This window comes from Erinaceus europaeus, chromosome 7 (genome assembly GCF_950295315.1).
Source record: "Erinaceus europaeus chromosome 7, mEriEur2.1, whole genome shotgun sequence".
In the NCBI taxonomy this organism is placed as follows: Eukaryota; Metazoa; Chordata; class Mammalia; order Eulipotyphla; family Erinaceidae; genus Erinaceus; species Erinaceus europaeus.
In genome coordinates this window covers 108,759,013-108,770,004 of record NC_080168.1, presented here as the reverse complement: position 1 = coordinate 108,770,004, position 10,992 = coordinate 108,759,013, and the positions used below count along the sequence as shown (strand labels likewise).

The following is a 10,992-nucleotide window of genomic DNA, read 5'->3' as shown; positions in this document are numbered from 1 at the left end:
GAGTCTCAGGCATGAAAGTATCTTTACACAACCATTATACTATCTCTCCAGCCCAAAGGCCTTCTTTTATTACACATCATTTGTGAAAAAGAGGCACAATCCAAGGACCAGTTGACAATACTAAATGAGAGCTTACCTATTTATTTTAATAGATTTGTCAAATTTATTTTATTAGATATACTAATTTTATTTTCTGGTAATTTAGTTGAGAATAGTCTTTCTAATTCCAGCAACAATTTGCTGAGAAAAAGTAGATACATTCTGGAACAAAATTCAACACTTATTCATGACAATTCTTAACAAAGTGTGATAGAAATGATCTTGGAGTATCCAGGTAGACATGAAAAAATTAACTTTGCTCTTTCCTGCATTCGTCAAAAGTTAAGGACTAAAGCAAACGAACAGTGCGGGTTATTGCAAATAGTAGAACAATAAGTCTGCTATCTCCTACATATTTATAATTTGGAATCATACAATTAGGCAAAACATACAAGATGATGGACTACTCAAACCCCAGGGAACATTCTTTCTCCTATGATAGGAGATAGGATGGTTTCATTCCATTCCAGCATCTCAGGATATCCTTGAGAGATCTCTTTTCTGAAATCAGCTGAAAAAATCCCTCAAGCATTAAGAAAAGTAAAAAGTAGCCACACCCCAATTTGTCTTCTGACACTTATTGTTTGCACCTGACCTCTTCCTGATTCTATTGTTGCATCTTTCTTTCTCCAAGGATTAAAGTCCCAATTGATAGCTTTTCTTTTTCTGCACAAAGTTCATTAAAGTTCATTATGCTATAGATTAATTAGCAGCTTTTGAATTTAGGATCCCAACGGGTCTCTTTTGTTTGTCTAGTCAGATAATCCCTGCACACCTGTTGAGGCCCAAACAGATATAACTTAAACCATTCTTGTTAATATAGAATTTGCAGGGAACCTTTCTTCCTGCACTAAGACCAAAATAGCTACTTTGCCCAAACCAGAGTCTCACACCATCACAATACCCTTTAACTCTCAGCTCTGTAGAACGTAAGTGTACTTCTTCCTACAGGTGAAGTCGGGAAATATCCTTTATTTTCGGCATTCACATTAGACTATAGAAGACAAAGGTTATTTGGGAAAGATCCTTGAGAAACTGTGGGAAATGGGAACTTAACAGGTCTTTGCCCACTCACAGACTTGCCAGGAGTGCAAGTGTACGAGTACATGAGAAGTCCTGGAGGACACACCACAGCAAATGAACTTATGCTCTGCTCTGAGTTACCCCAGGATCTTTGTGGTTAAATTGCCCACAAAAGCAATGAAGAGCCATCAGGAAGGTGAGTATTATTTACTGAGTCATGCCTGTTGCTCACACTCTAGAACCCAGGTAGTTCCAAATTATAGGCCAGGAGGCTCTAATTTATGTATTTCAAAACACAGCTCTTTAATAATTATAAACAATGTTTCACATTAAGAACCTATGGCCATATCTAATGTTCTCTCCCTCTAACAAATGGCATTTGAATATTTTAGTAACACTCTTGAAAGGTCATCTCCAAAAATGTTTAAAAAATAAAATAGTAAATTTTCAGTTGGCGATAGCTTTCCACATATAAAATCCTGGGAAAGAAGTCTTGTTCTTTCAACCTGGCAAAAATACCTCTCTATGGTATACTTTTTGCTACACAATTTGAATATCTACCAGTGGAGGTAATCCCCTAGATTTAATGAGAAATTCCACAAAGTACAATTAAACATTCTGCTGTTAATAAGACAATAGTTTCTCGTGTTGTTCTGTAAGAGTCTACCCTATATGTTTTGGTAAGACTAAAGCAGTTATAAGACAATGTTTTTACATGGGTTAAAGTTAGAATATAATGAATGCAGAGGACTTTAGCCAGGCTGTGCAAACTTGAAGGACACCAAAATGACAAGATAGAATAATCAGAATACTTCCCAACTTCAATATTTGGTAAAGTGTAAAATATCACTGCATGATGTTCTAGAATCAGGGAGGGCCATCGCTAGTAGGCCAGCCACTTAACTATACTAAGTTTAACTATATTTAGTTCAAATCTTGTCCATATTCAGGGTGAGAAAGCTCTGAGGTATGAGCTAAACACATGCTGGAAGTAAACACTTCACTTTCAGTGACAAAGAGCCATATCACCCCAGTCTTAGGAGAAACTCACCTCAAGATCATTGTGGGAGATTCTTCAAACATCCAAGAAAAAACCATTCATGTTCCAAACTAATGGGAGTCTCCTGGGAGGATCCTGTTCCATCTCAATGAGGAGAGAAATTGTATACCCTAGAAATAGTGACTGCAAATGGTAAACAATTCAACTGCTACAAATGGAATTAAATATGATTGCTGAAGACTAACTATCTATCTACTATAACCAGCAACCCTTAATTAAGAAGTCCTAGGCAATTACCAGAAGGTTAGTTGGTAGATAGCACAACAAAGCTATTCTTGGTGATTTTCTCAAAAAAAAACAGAGGAGAAATAAATAAGATATTTGAAAAAGTAATATTTGCAGGGACTATAAGTTGGGATTCTATAGTTAAGACTTTTTGGGTGCCTGGTCCTGCTTTACCATATGCTAAATCAATGACCTTAAGCATGACTCTAAATATTTCTGGATCTATTTCCTCAATTGCAAAATGAGGTCTAAATTACAATCACCTTCAGGGAGTTGCTTTGAGAATTAAGTAAGGAAACCTAAGCATTTAACATATCTACCATTCTTAAACTCATGTTGCCTATAATTTTCACCAATGTTGAAGAGGGTTTTTGTTTGTTTGTTTGTTTGTTTGTTAATTAAACTGAGTATAGTTAAAAGAGGATTTTCTGCCCTGGTATCTCCTATGATAGGCCTATTATCATCACATGAAATTCGTCATTAGAGATTCCTTATTCAGCTTAAAAGACTTGAATGTCTGTGGTAATGAACACAGATGTAATCATCAGACACTTGGTAAATTTATTTCCCAGATCTCCCAATCACTGATGGTAAATTTTAACAAAAATAGCCTGAGAAAAGAGCTGAAACCCCAAGGTTTCCTTGGAATACACAGGAACACAACAGAAGCAGAAAACTTAGCTGTGAGTGAGTGGGAACCATAATTCAAAAAGAAAAAGTCAGAAAGTAGCAGAACAACATGTGGGGAGAACTACATGGAATTACACTCAATTAAGATAATGCTATTTAAGAGAGAGAGAGAGAGGATATTAAAACACACTCAGAAAATAACATGAAAGCTTTGAGTATGAAAATATATGAAGTGAATATCCCAAGGAACAATGCTTGAAGCATGAAATTGGGGTTGGTCACCACACTAGAAAGCACAAGCCGTATAGACTAAAGTCACTTAGGAAGTTTCAGTCAACAAACCACACCAAAGCTTCTCTCAGTGTGGTAGGCATCAGGTTCAAACTGGTTTCACACATAGCAAAGCAGCAGCCCTCTCTCTCTCTCTCTCTCTCTCTCTCTCTCTCTCCCTCTCTCTCTCTCCCTCCCTCCCTCCCTCCCTCTCTCTCTCTCTCTCTCTCTCTCTCTCTCTGCCTCCAGGGTTATTGCTGGGGCTCAGTGCAGGCACTACAAATCCCTGGATCCTGGAGGCCATTTTTTCTTTCCTTATACTTTATTTTTATTTAAAAGGACAGAGAGAAATTGAGAAGGAAAGGAAGGAAAGACATAGAGGGGAAGAGAAAGATAAGACACTTGAAGACCTACTTCACAGCTCATGAAGTGTCTCCCTGCAGATGGGAAGTCAGGGCTTGAACCTGGATCCTAGCACATAGTGATATGTGTGCTTAACCAAGTGCATCACCACCTGGTCCCTCAGTAAGCTGTATCTCTGACACTTGATTAACTATTATATTAATGTATTACCACTCCAAAAGCATTTTTAATTAACAGCTAACATCAAAAAAAAGTAAGTCTTAGCAATTAGAGAAGCCAGACTTTCCACCTTCTGAAAACCACAACGACCCTAGGTCCATACTCCCAGAGGGATAGAGAATAGAAAAGCTTTTGGGGAGGGGAGGGGATATGGAGATTGGGTGGTGGGAATTGTGTGGAGTTATACCCCTCCTATCCTATGGTTTTGTTAACGTCTCCTTTCTTAAATAAAAAATTTTTAAAAAGTAAATCTTCATCTAACTGACATGTTTATCTCACTCAACTGCTAACTCACACTCAAGTCTCTTTATCTGATTTAATTTTGCACTTATTTATACCCACAGACCAAGACACTGTCAGGAGTCAGTGATGAGAAATTACACTGCAATAACAACTTTCATCCTAGTAGGATTGACAGATGACCCAAATCTACAGATTCTGCTTTTTCTCTTCTTGTTTCTAACCTACTTGCTGAGTATTGTAGGGAATTTGACCATCATCACTCTCACCCTGATAGACTCTCACCTTAAAACGCCCATGTATTTTTTCCTGCGAAATTTCTCCATCTTGGAAGTCTCATTTACAACAGTCTGCATTCCCAGATTTCTCTACACCATGGCATCTGGGGACAATACTGTTACCTACAATGCGTGTGCCACTCAGTTATTTTTTGTTATTGTTCTGGGTATAGCTGAGTTTTTTCTCCTGACAGCCATGTCCTATGACCGCTATGTGGCCATCTGCAAACCCCTGCACTACATGACCATCATGAACAACAGGGTCTGCATCAAGTTCCTTATCGGTTGCTATGTGATCGCTCTGATCATTGTCATCCCACCATTTGGCATGGGATTTGAGCTTGAGTTTTGTAACTCCAATGTCATAGATCATTTCGGCTGTGATGCTGCTCCCATCCTGAAGATCACCTGCTCAGACACAGAGTTTTTAGAGTGATTTGTCTTGGTCCTGGCTGTGTTGGTCCTCATATTCACCTTGGTGTGTGTAATTATGTCCTATACATACATCATCAGGACCATTCTCAGATTCCCTTCTGTCCAGCAAAGGAAAAAAGCTTTTTCTACTTGTTCTTCCCATATAATTGTGGTTTCTATCACTTATGGAAGTTGCATTTTCATCTATATCAAACCGTCTGCAAAAGAAGGTGTAGCTGTTAATAAGGTAGTGTCAGTGCTCACCACCTCTGTTGCCCCTGTAATGAATCCCTTCATTTATACTCTGAGGAACAAACAAGTGGTGCAAGCTTTCAAAGACATGCTCAAAAGGATTGCTTCCATCTCAAAACACTAAAGTGTAACTGAGGACAAAATGGCAAACTATAAGAGAAGTGTCTATATTCAGTCTGTTTTCCCTCATTCTACCGTAGTCATAATTTTACAAAACAACTGAATCTTGTCACATCTAGAGGTCAATATTGATAAAGGTATTGATTGGTCTTTTTTAGCTCAATTTATCCTCAGAAATAAATGGAATCAAGTTTGAGGCAAATTTTTTATGTCTTATGAGGAGAATAATTTTTCCCCTCCAGGGTTATCATTGGCGCTCGGTGTCTGCATTATGAATCCACTACTCCTGGAAGCTATTTTTTCCCTTTTTGTTGCCCTTGTTGTTTATCATTGTTGTTATTATTATTATTGTTATTGCTGCCGTATATGACAGAGAAAAATCAAGAGAAGAGGAGAAGACAGAGGGGGGAGAGAAAGATAGACACCTGTAGACCTGTTTCACCACTTGGGAAGTGGACCCCCCCCCCCAGCAGGTGGGGAGCCAGGGGCTCAAACCGGATCACACCTTGTGACTTAAGCTGCTCCGCTATCGCCCAGACCCCTATTAGGGGAATAACTATTTACAAAACAGTTGTTGCCACATGGGTACAATTTCTCATCCTTCTATAATAAGTGTCTGCACCTGTCCCACAACAAAATGAGGTCCTCCTTCACCACGGCACATTGGTTCCCCAGAGCATTTAAAACAATAAACCGGTTACCACTTATAAAACCAAGAAATGTAGGCAGCATTAAAGTGTTATCATTTTGGTGCTCAAATGTCCCTCTTAAACTGACTAATATGTTCTGCACTGAGTCTCAACTTCCCCATAAACATCAGTGCTAAATAACTGTGTCTGCAGGAATGACTCTCTTACAGTCCTGTTTTATGAAATTTCTTATTCTAATTCTCCCACTTTTCAGGGAGATGTAAATGTAGATTTAAACATTCCTGTAATTTTATTTGCCTAAAATTTTTACAACTTCTTTTAATAAAGACTCAATCTCTTTCTAAACAGCTTTCCACATTCTTATTATCGGTGTGTACATGTGTATATATGTGCTTTTTACCCTTTTTGAAATCGCAGCTTGACAGATTTTTTAAAGAGTTTAATAGGAAGGATGGAACATATGTGACAGCTTTATACTTGCATTCTGTTCTGTTATCCAAGTTAATGACTATAATGGTTTTTCTAGGTACAAAGAGAAAGATTCAACCTCAATCACAAAAGCTTACAAATTTAACCAATGAATAAAAAGGAATTATAAATACATATTTTCCCTTTCCAACTTAGCTCCTCTTCCTCACTAATTTTATAATAATTTCCCATTACCTGTCTGACACTCTAGGAAGACATAAGCTGTGCCAGGAGTCAGAAAACCCGGGTTGCTCTTGTATTTTCTACCACCAACTCAAACAGATCTTTTCACAGCCTTGTCACTTCTAAATCTCAAGACATGAGCGACTATGTAGCAAAGTAGCTGAGTTAGCAAAGCACCAGAAAACACACACAAAAAAAAAATCACTGTGATACTTAAGGAGTGATTCCAAGCTATTTTTATAATAAAATATTGGACCAAAATGGATTAGTAATCTCCATATACCTGGTACTAGAGGAAAAGACTGAATGTGTGTTTTCCTGCATTAAGAATCACATTAGGAGACATGAATCCTCACTCCACCAATCCATTTACAGTTTGCTCACTGGATACATGAAATCCTTTTTCATATATCACTAGAGAAAGCACAGGCTGCCAGCTTTGTGGAGCATCTACATTGTCTGCTTTTTACCTCTTTACTTGTATTCTCATTAAGCTGAGACTCTGAGAAACAAAAGAATGCTCTTAATACGTTAGCTCCAAAGTTATCCTATCAAACAAGATTCATCTTTCCATGTCAAGACTCTTCCACCTAGTATAGACACGGAGTGGTTTCTTTTTGTCTTTTCCCATTCCTTAACACAGTGGTATGGTTAATTCTCTCTGATAAGACATAATAAGAAAAGATTATGTATACAAAAACAGTAAAATGAGGGAAAGGAGGCATAATTGAAGATTGTTATGAAAGCTAAAATAAAGTAGGCATTTAATGTTCATTGGGCACTGCAAATAGTGAAACCGTATGAAAAATGAAATTATAAAAAGGAAGAAAGAGAAAAATATTTGCCCAGGCCTTCCTGCCTTATGACTGAATGGCCTTTTCTGCTTAACAACAGTTAAAGTGTATGGCCTGGATGCCACACACAGTCATCCCAGTCCCCATCATACAACAGAAGTACTGGCTCAATCCTATATGTACCATGTGCATTTTATTATAGATTGATACCAACCCGCTCAGTCTCTTAAACATGGTTTGTCAGAACCAGCCTCTGGACAGGCAGTTCCAAAAGTGTATTCAGTTGTTACCCCATGGTCAGACACTCTGTATCTAGCTAGAGAGTGCACTGGAACTTCAGGAGTTATTTATTATCAAAGGTGTGGCTTTGTCTCTTCAACCCCACAAAACTGCACTTTGTTTTTTCCACTTGGACTTGCCCCAAACTGCACCTGGCATTTTTTCCCCGCTAATGAAAGCTTGATCTTTCTTGTTTCTTTCACTCCCTGTATGACACGGGAGCATCAATGCAATCTATAATCACCACACCATCCCACTCCCTTGTTCTTACAGGCAGTATTTCCTCCCTATTTCTTAAATACTAGATATATCTTACCAGCTACTTCATGTCACTACATTTTATTTACCACGTCAACTCTTCAATATTGAGAGTTTTAACAATCTGACTCCATAATAGATTACATATTATAAAGATGACAACACAAGTATATGTATACTAACTCACAATATTGAGACCTTTAACAAGTAGACTATGTATAAATAATGGATTACAAATGATTTTTAATATTTATTTATTTATTTATTCCCTTTTGTTGCCCTTGTTTTTCATTGTTGTTGTAGTTATTGTTGTTATTGATGTCGTCATTGCTGGATAGGACAGAGAGAAATAGAGAGAGGAGGGGAAGACAAAGAGGGGGAGAGAAAGACACCTGCAGACCTGCTTCACTGCCTGTGACTGCCCTGCAGGTGGGGAGCCAGGGGCACGAACTGGGATCCTTAATGCCAGTGCTTGCTCTTCGTGCCTCGTGCACTTAACCTGCTGCACTACCGCCCAACTCCTGGATTACAAATTCTAAAGATGATTAAATGAATATATATACAGAGGTCAGAGACTCATACTTGCTAGAATGAACTTATATTTTTGGACACATAATTTTTTTCTACCCTGCTTATGATGCTTTTCTGGTACTACTGTTCATGATTCATAGAGTATAGAAAACACCAACCCAATGGGGCTAGGTGGTGGCACACTCGGTTAAGCACACATAGTACTAAGCACAAAGACCAGCACAAAGAACCAGGTTCAAGCCCCCAGCTCCCTATGTGCAGGAGGGACACTTCACAAGTGGTGAAGCAGGTCTGCAGGTTTCTATCTTTCTCTCTTCCTCTCTGTCTCCCCCTCCTCTCTCAACCTCTCTCTCTGTCCTAACCAATAAAAAAGGGGGGACTGCCGCCAGGAGAAGTGGATTTGTAGTGCCAGCACTGAGTCCCAGCAACTGGAGGCAAATAATAATAATAATAATTAATAATAATAATAATAATAATAAATTAAATAAAACACCAGCACAACATATACACTACATTGCATCTGATCAAAATACTTCTTAGCAAAGAAAGCACAGCAATTAACACAAATCTATTAAATTAACCAAATTAGTCTTGGTACACACCTCATCACTCAGAAATGGCAGGTCTAACTGGAAGGTGAAATGACTTTTTGAAGATAAAATCAGGAAACTATTTGTGAGGTTATACCTAAAAATCATCCTTCTGACAGGATATAGTATAGCCTTAGAATCAGAAAGCACTACCAGGTGCTGTTTCCTCCACAGCCAGAATACATGTGTCTAGAAGTCAAGAAATAGAAGAGATAAGGAGGATGCTATCAATGTCATGATGGCATAAAACACCTTGAATTTTCTTATTTTAAGAAAATTGACATTTATCCATAAACAAGAGCTCTGAAGAAGCTATGGGATTTGTACCATATTCCAAGAGATAGGGCGGGGGCAGTTTTATTCACTATGCAGTGATTAATAGAAAGATTCACCAAAAAGACTGTGGAGCCAGCAAGAGTCTGGGAACAGGCTCCAGCTCCTTTCAGTCACCGCCAAGGAGCACCTGGGAAATAATAACTTAGGCAGATGTCTGCTATAGGTCTTTATGGAAGATGTTCTTTCGCTCTATTGGAGAAGGGGGGAAAAGCTTGGAGTTTGCACATGCTGGAATAGAAAAGAAGTTTGCAAGAATTGCTCCTTTCCCCAAGGCAGCATAGCACAGAGAAAGAGAAGGCCAGGGACTCCTCCCCTGAAGGTAAGGAAGAGTGATGAGTGAGCACTAAAACTTCCCCAGCTGAGCAGAAAGATATTAAAGATGCACGTCTCTCTCCCACAGCAGTCAGGTATTAAAGCAGGAGCTAAAGCATTGGTGGTAGAGCAGGAAGGAGTTTAAGAAAGAGGCAGGGGGCCAGACAGTGGCATACTTGATTAAGTGCACACATCACAGTGCACAAGGATCCAGGTTCAAGCCCCTGGTCCCCACCTGCAGAGGGAAAGCTTCACAAGTGGTGAAGCAGGACTGCAGATTCTCTCTGTCTCTTTCCCTCTCTATCTACCCCTCCCCTCTAAAAATGTCTCTCTATCCAAAAATAAATAAATAAAATATTAAAAAGAAATGAAATAAAAAAAAGAGGCAGATGAGAATATCAAAGAATATCAAAGGGCACTAAAAGAGTTCAGTTTCTGATGGCTTCATTCAGGACTTCAGCAGGAAGCCCATTCACAACCTGCTATGAGATATCACTTGAGGATCCTCCCAGCTGTCCCCATGGACAACAACCTGTGTGCCAAACTGTACCTCCCTCACTCTACAGCTAGCTGTCTTGTGGAGCATATTTCCAAGGTTAGCAATAAGAACAAGCTCAGATATCCAGGAAAGGATATTCAGAAAATGGGCTACAGTCTGAGAACAAGTAAAAAAACCACAACTTTAAACTGTATAGTACTATCCAAATGAGTTATTGGGCTGGGCCAAATAATCTTTTGTTTAAATTGCCACCAAGGTTATCACTGGGGCTTAGTGCCAGTACTACGAATCCACTGTTACCAGTAGCCATATTTTTGTTTCCTTTTTCTTTCTGCTTTATAAGATAAAGCAGAGAGAAACTGAGAGGGGAAGGGAAGATAGAAAGGGGAGGAAACAGAGAGATACCTGTAGATCATCTTCACTGCTCATGAAGAGTTCCCTTTGCACTGGGAAGCAGGGGCTCCAACCAGGGTACTTGTGCATAGGTCATGTGTGCACTCAACCAGCTGCTCCACCGCCTGGCCCTCAGTAATCTAGTTCTTAAAGATTTGCTTTATTATTAAGTAAAAGGAAACAGAAGTGGGAAGGCGTACAGAGGGGAAAGGAGGACCAGAGCATCACTAGGAGTCCAATCCGTTCTACTCTTTACCACCTGCTGGTCACACTAATCCATTTCTACTATGCAAAAGAACTAAATAAATGTTTCTTAAAAGAAATACATAATGATCACCAGGTATAAGAAAGAGTATTCGAGTCTCTTGATGGGAGGTGATCACTGTGGTATCTGTAATAAACACCAAAAAATGATTGTTCTAGGACTCAGAGGCACTAGAACACACTTCAAAAATGAAAAGCTTGATAGGAGTGCTCCATCAATTAAATAAATGTAAAACTTCATG

General features: G+C 38.9%; 1 pseudogene; it reads left to right on the top strand.

Annotated features, from left to right (window-relative positions):
* Nucleotides 1–4,258: 4,258 nt before the first annotated feature.
* On the top strand, nt 4,259–5,197 carry LOC103109215 (olfactory receptor 6C2-like; annotated as a pseudogene).
* Nucleotides 5,198–10,992: the final 5,795 nt, after the last annotated feature.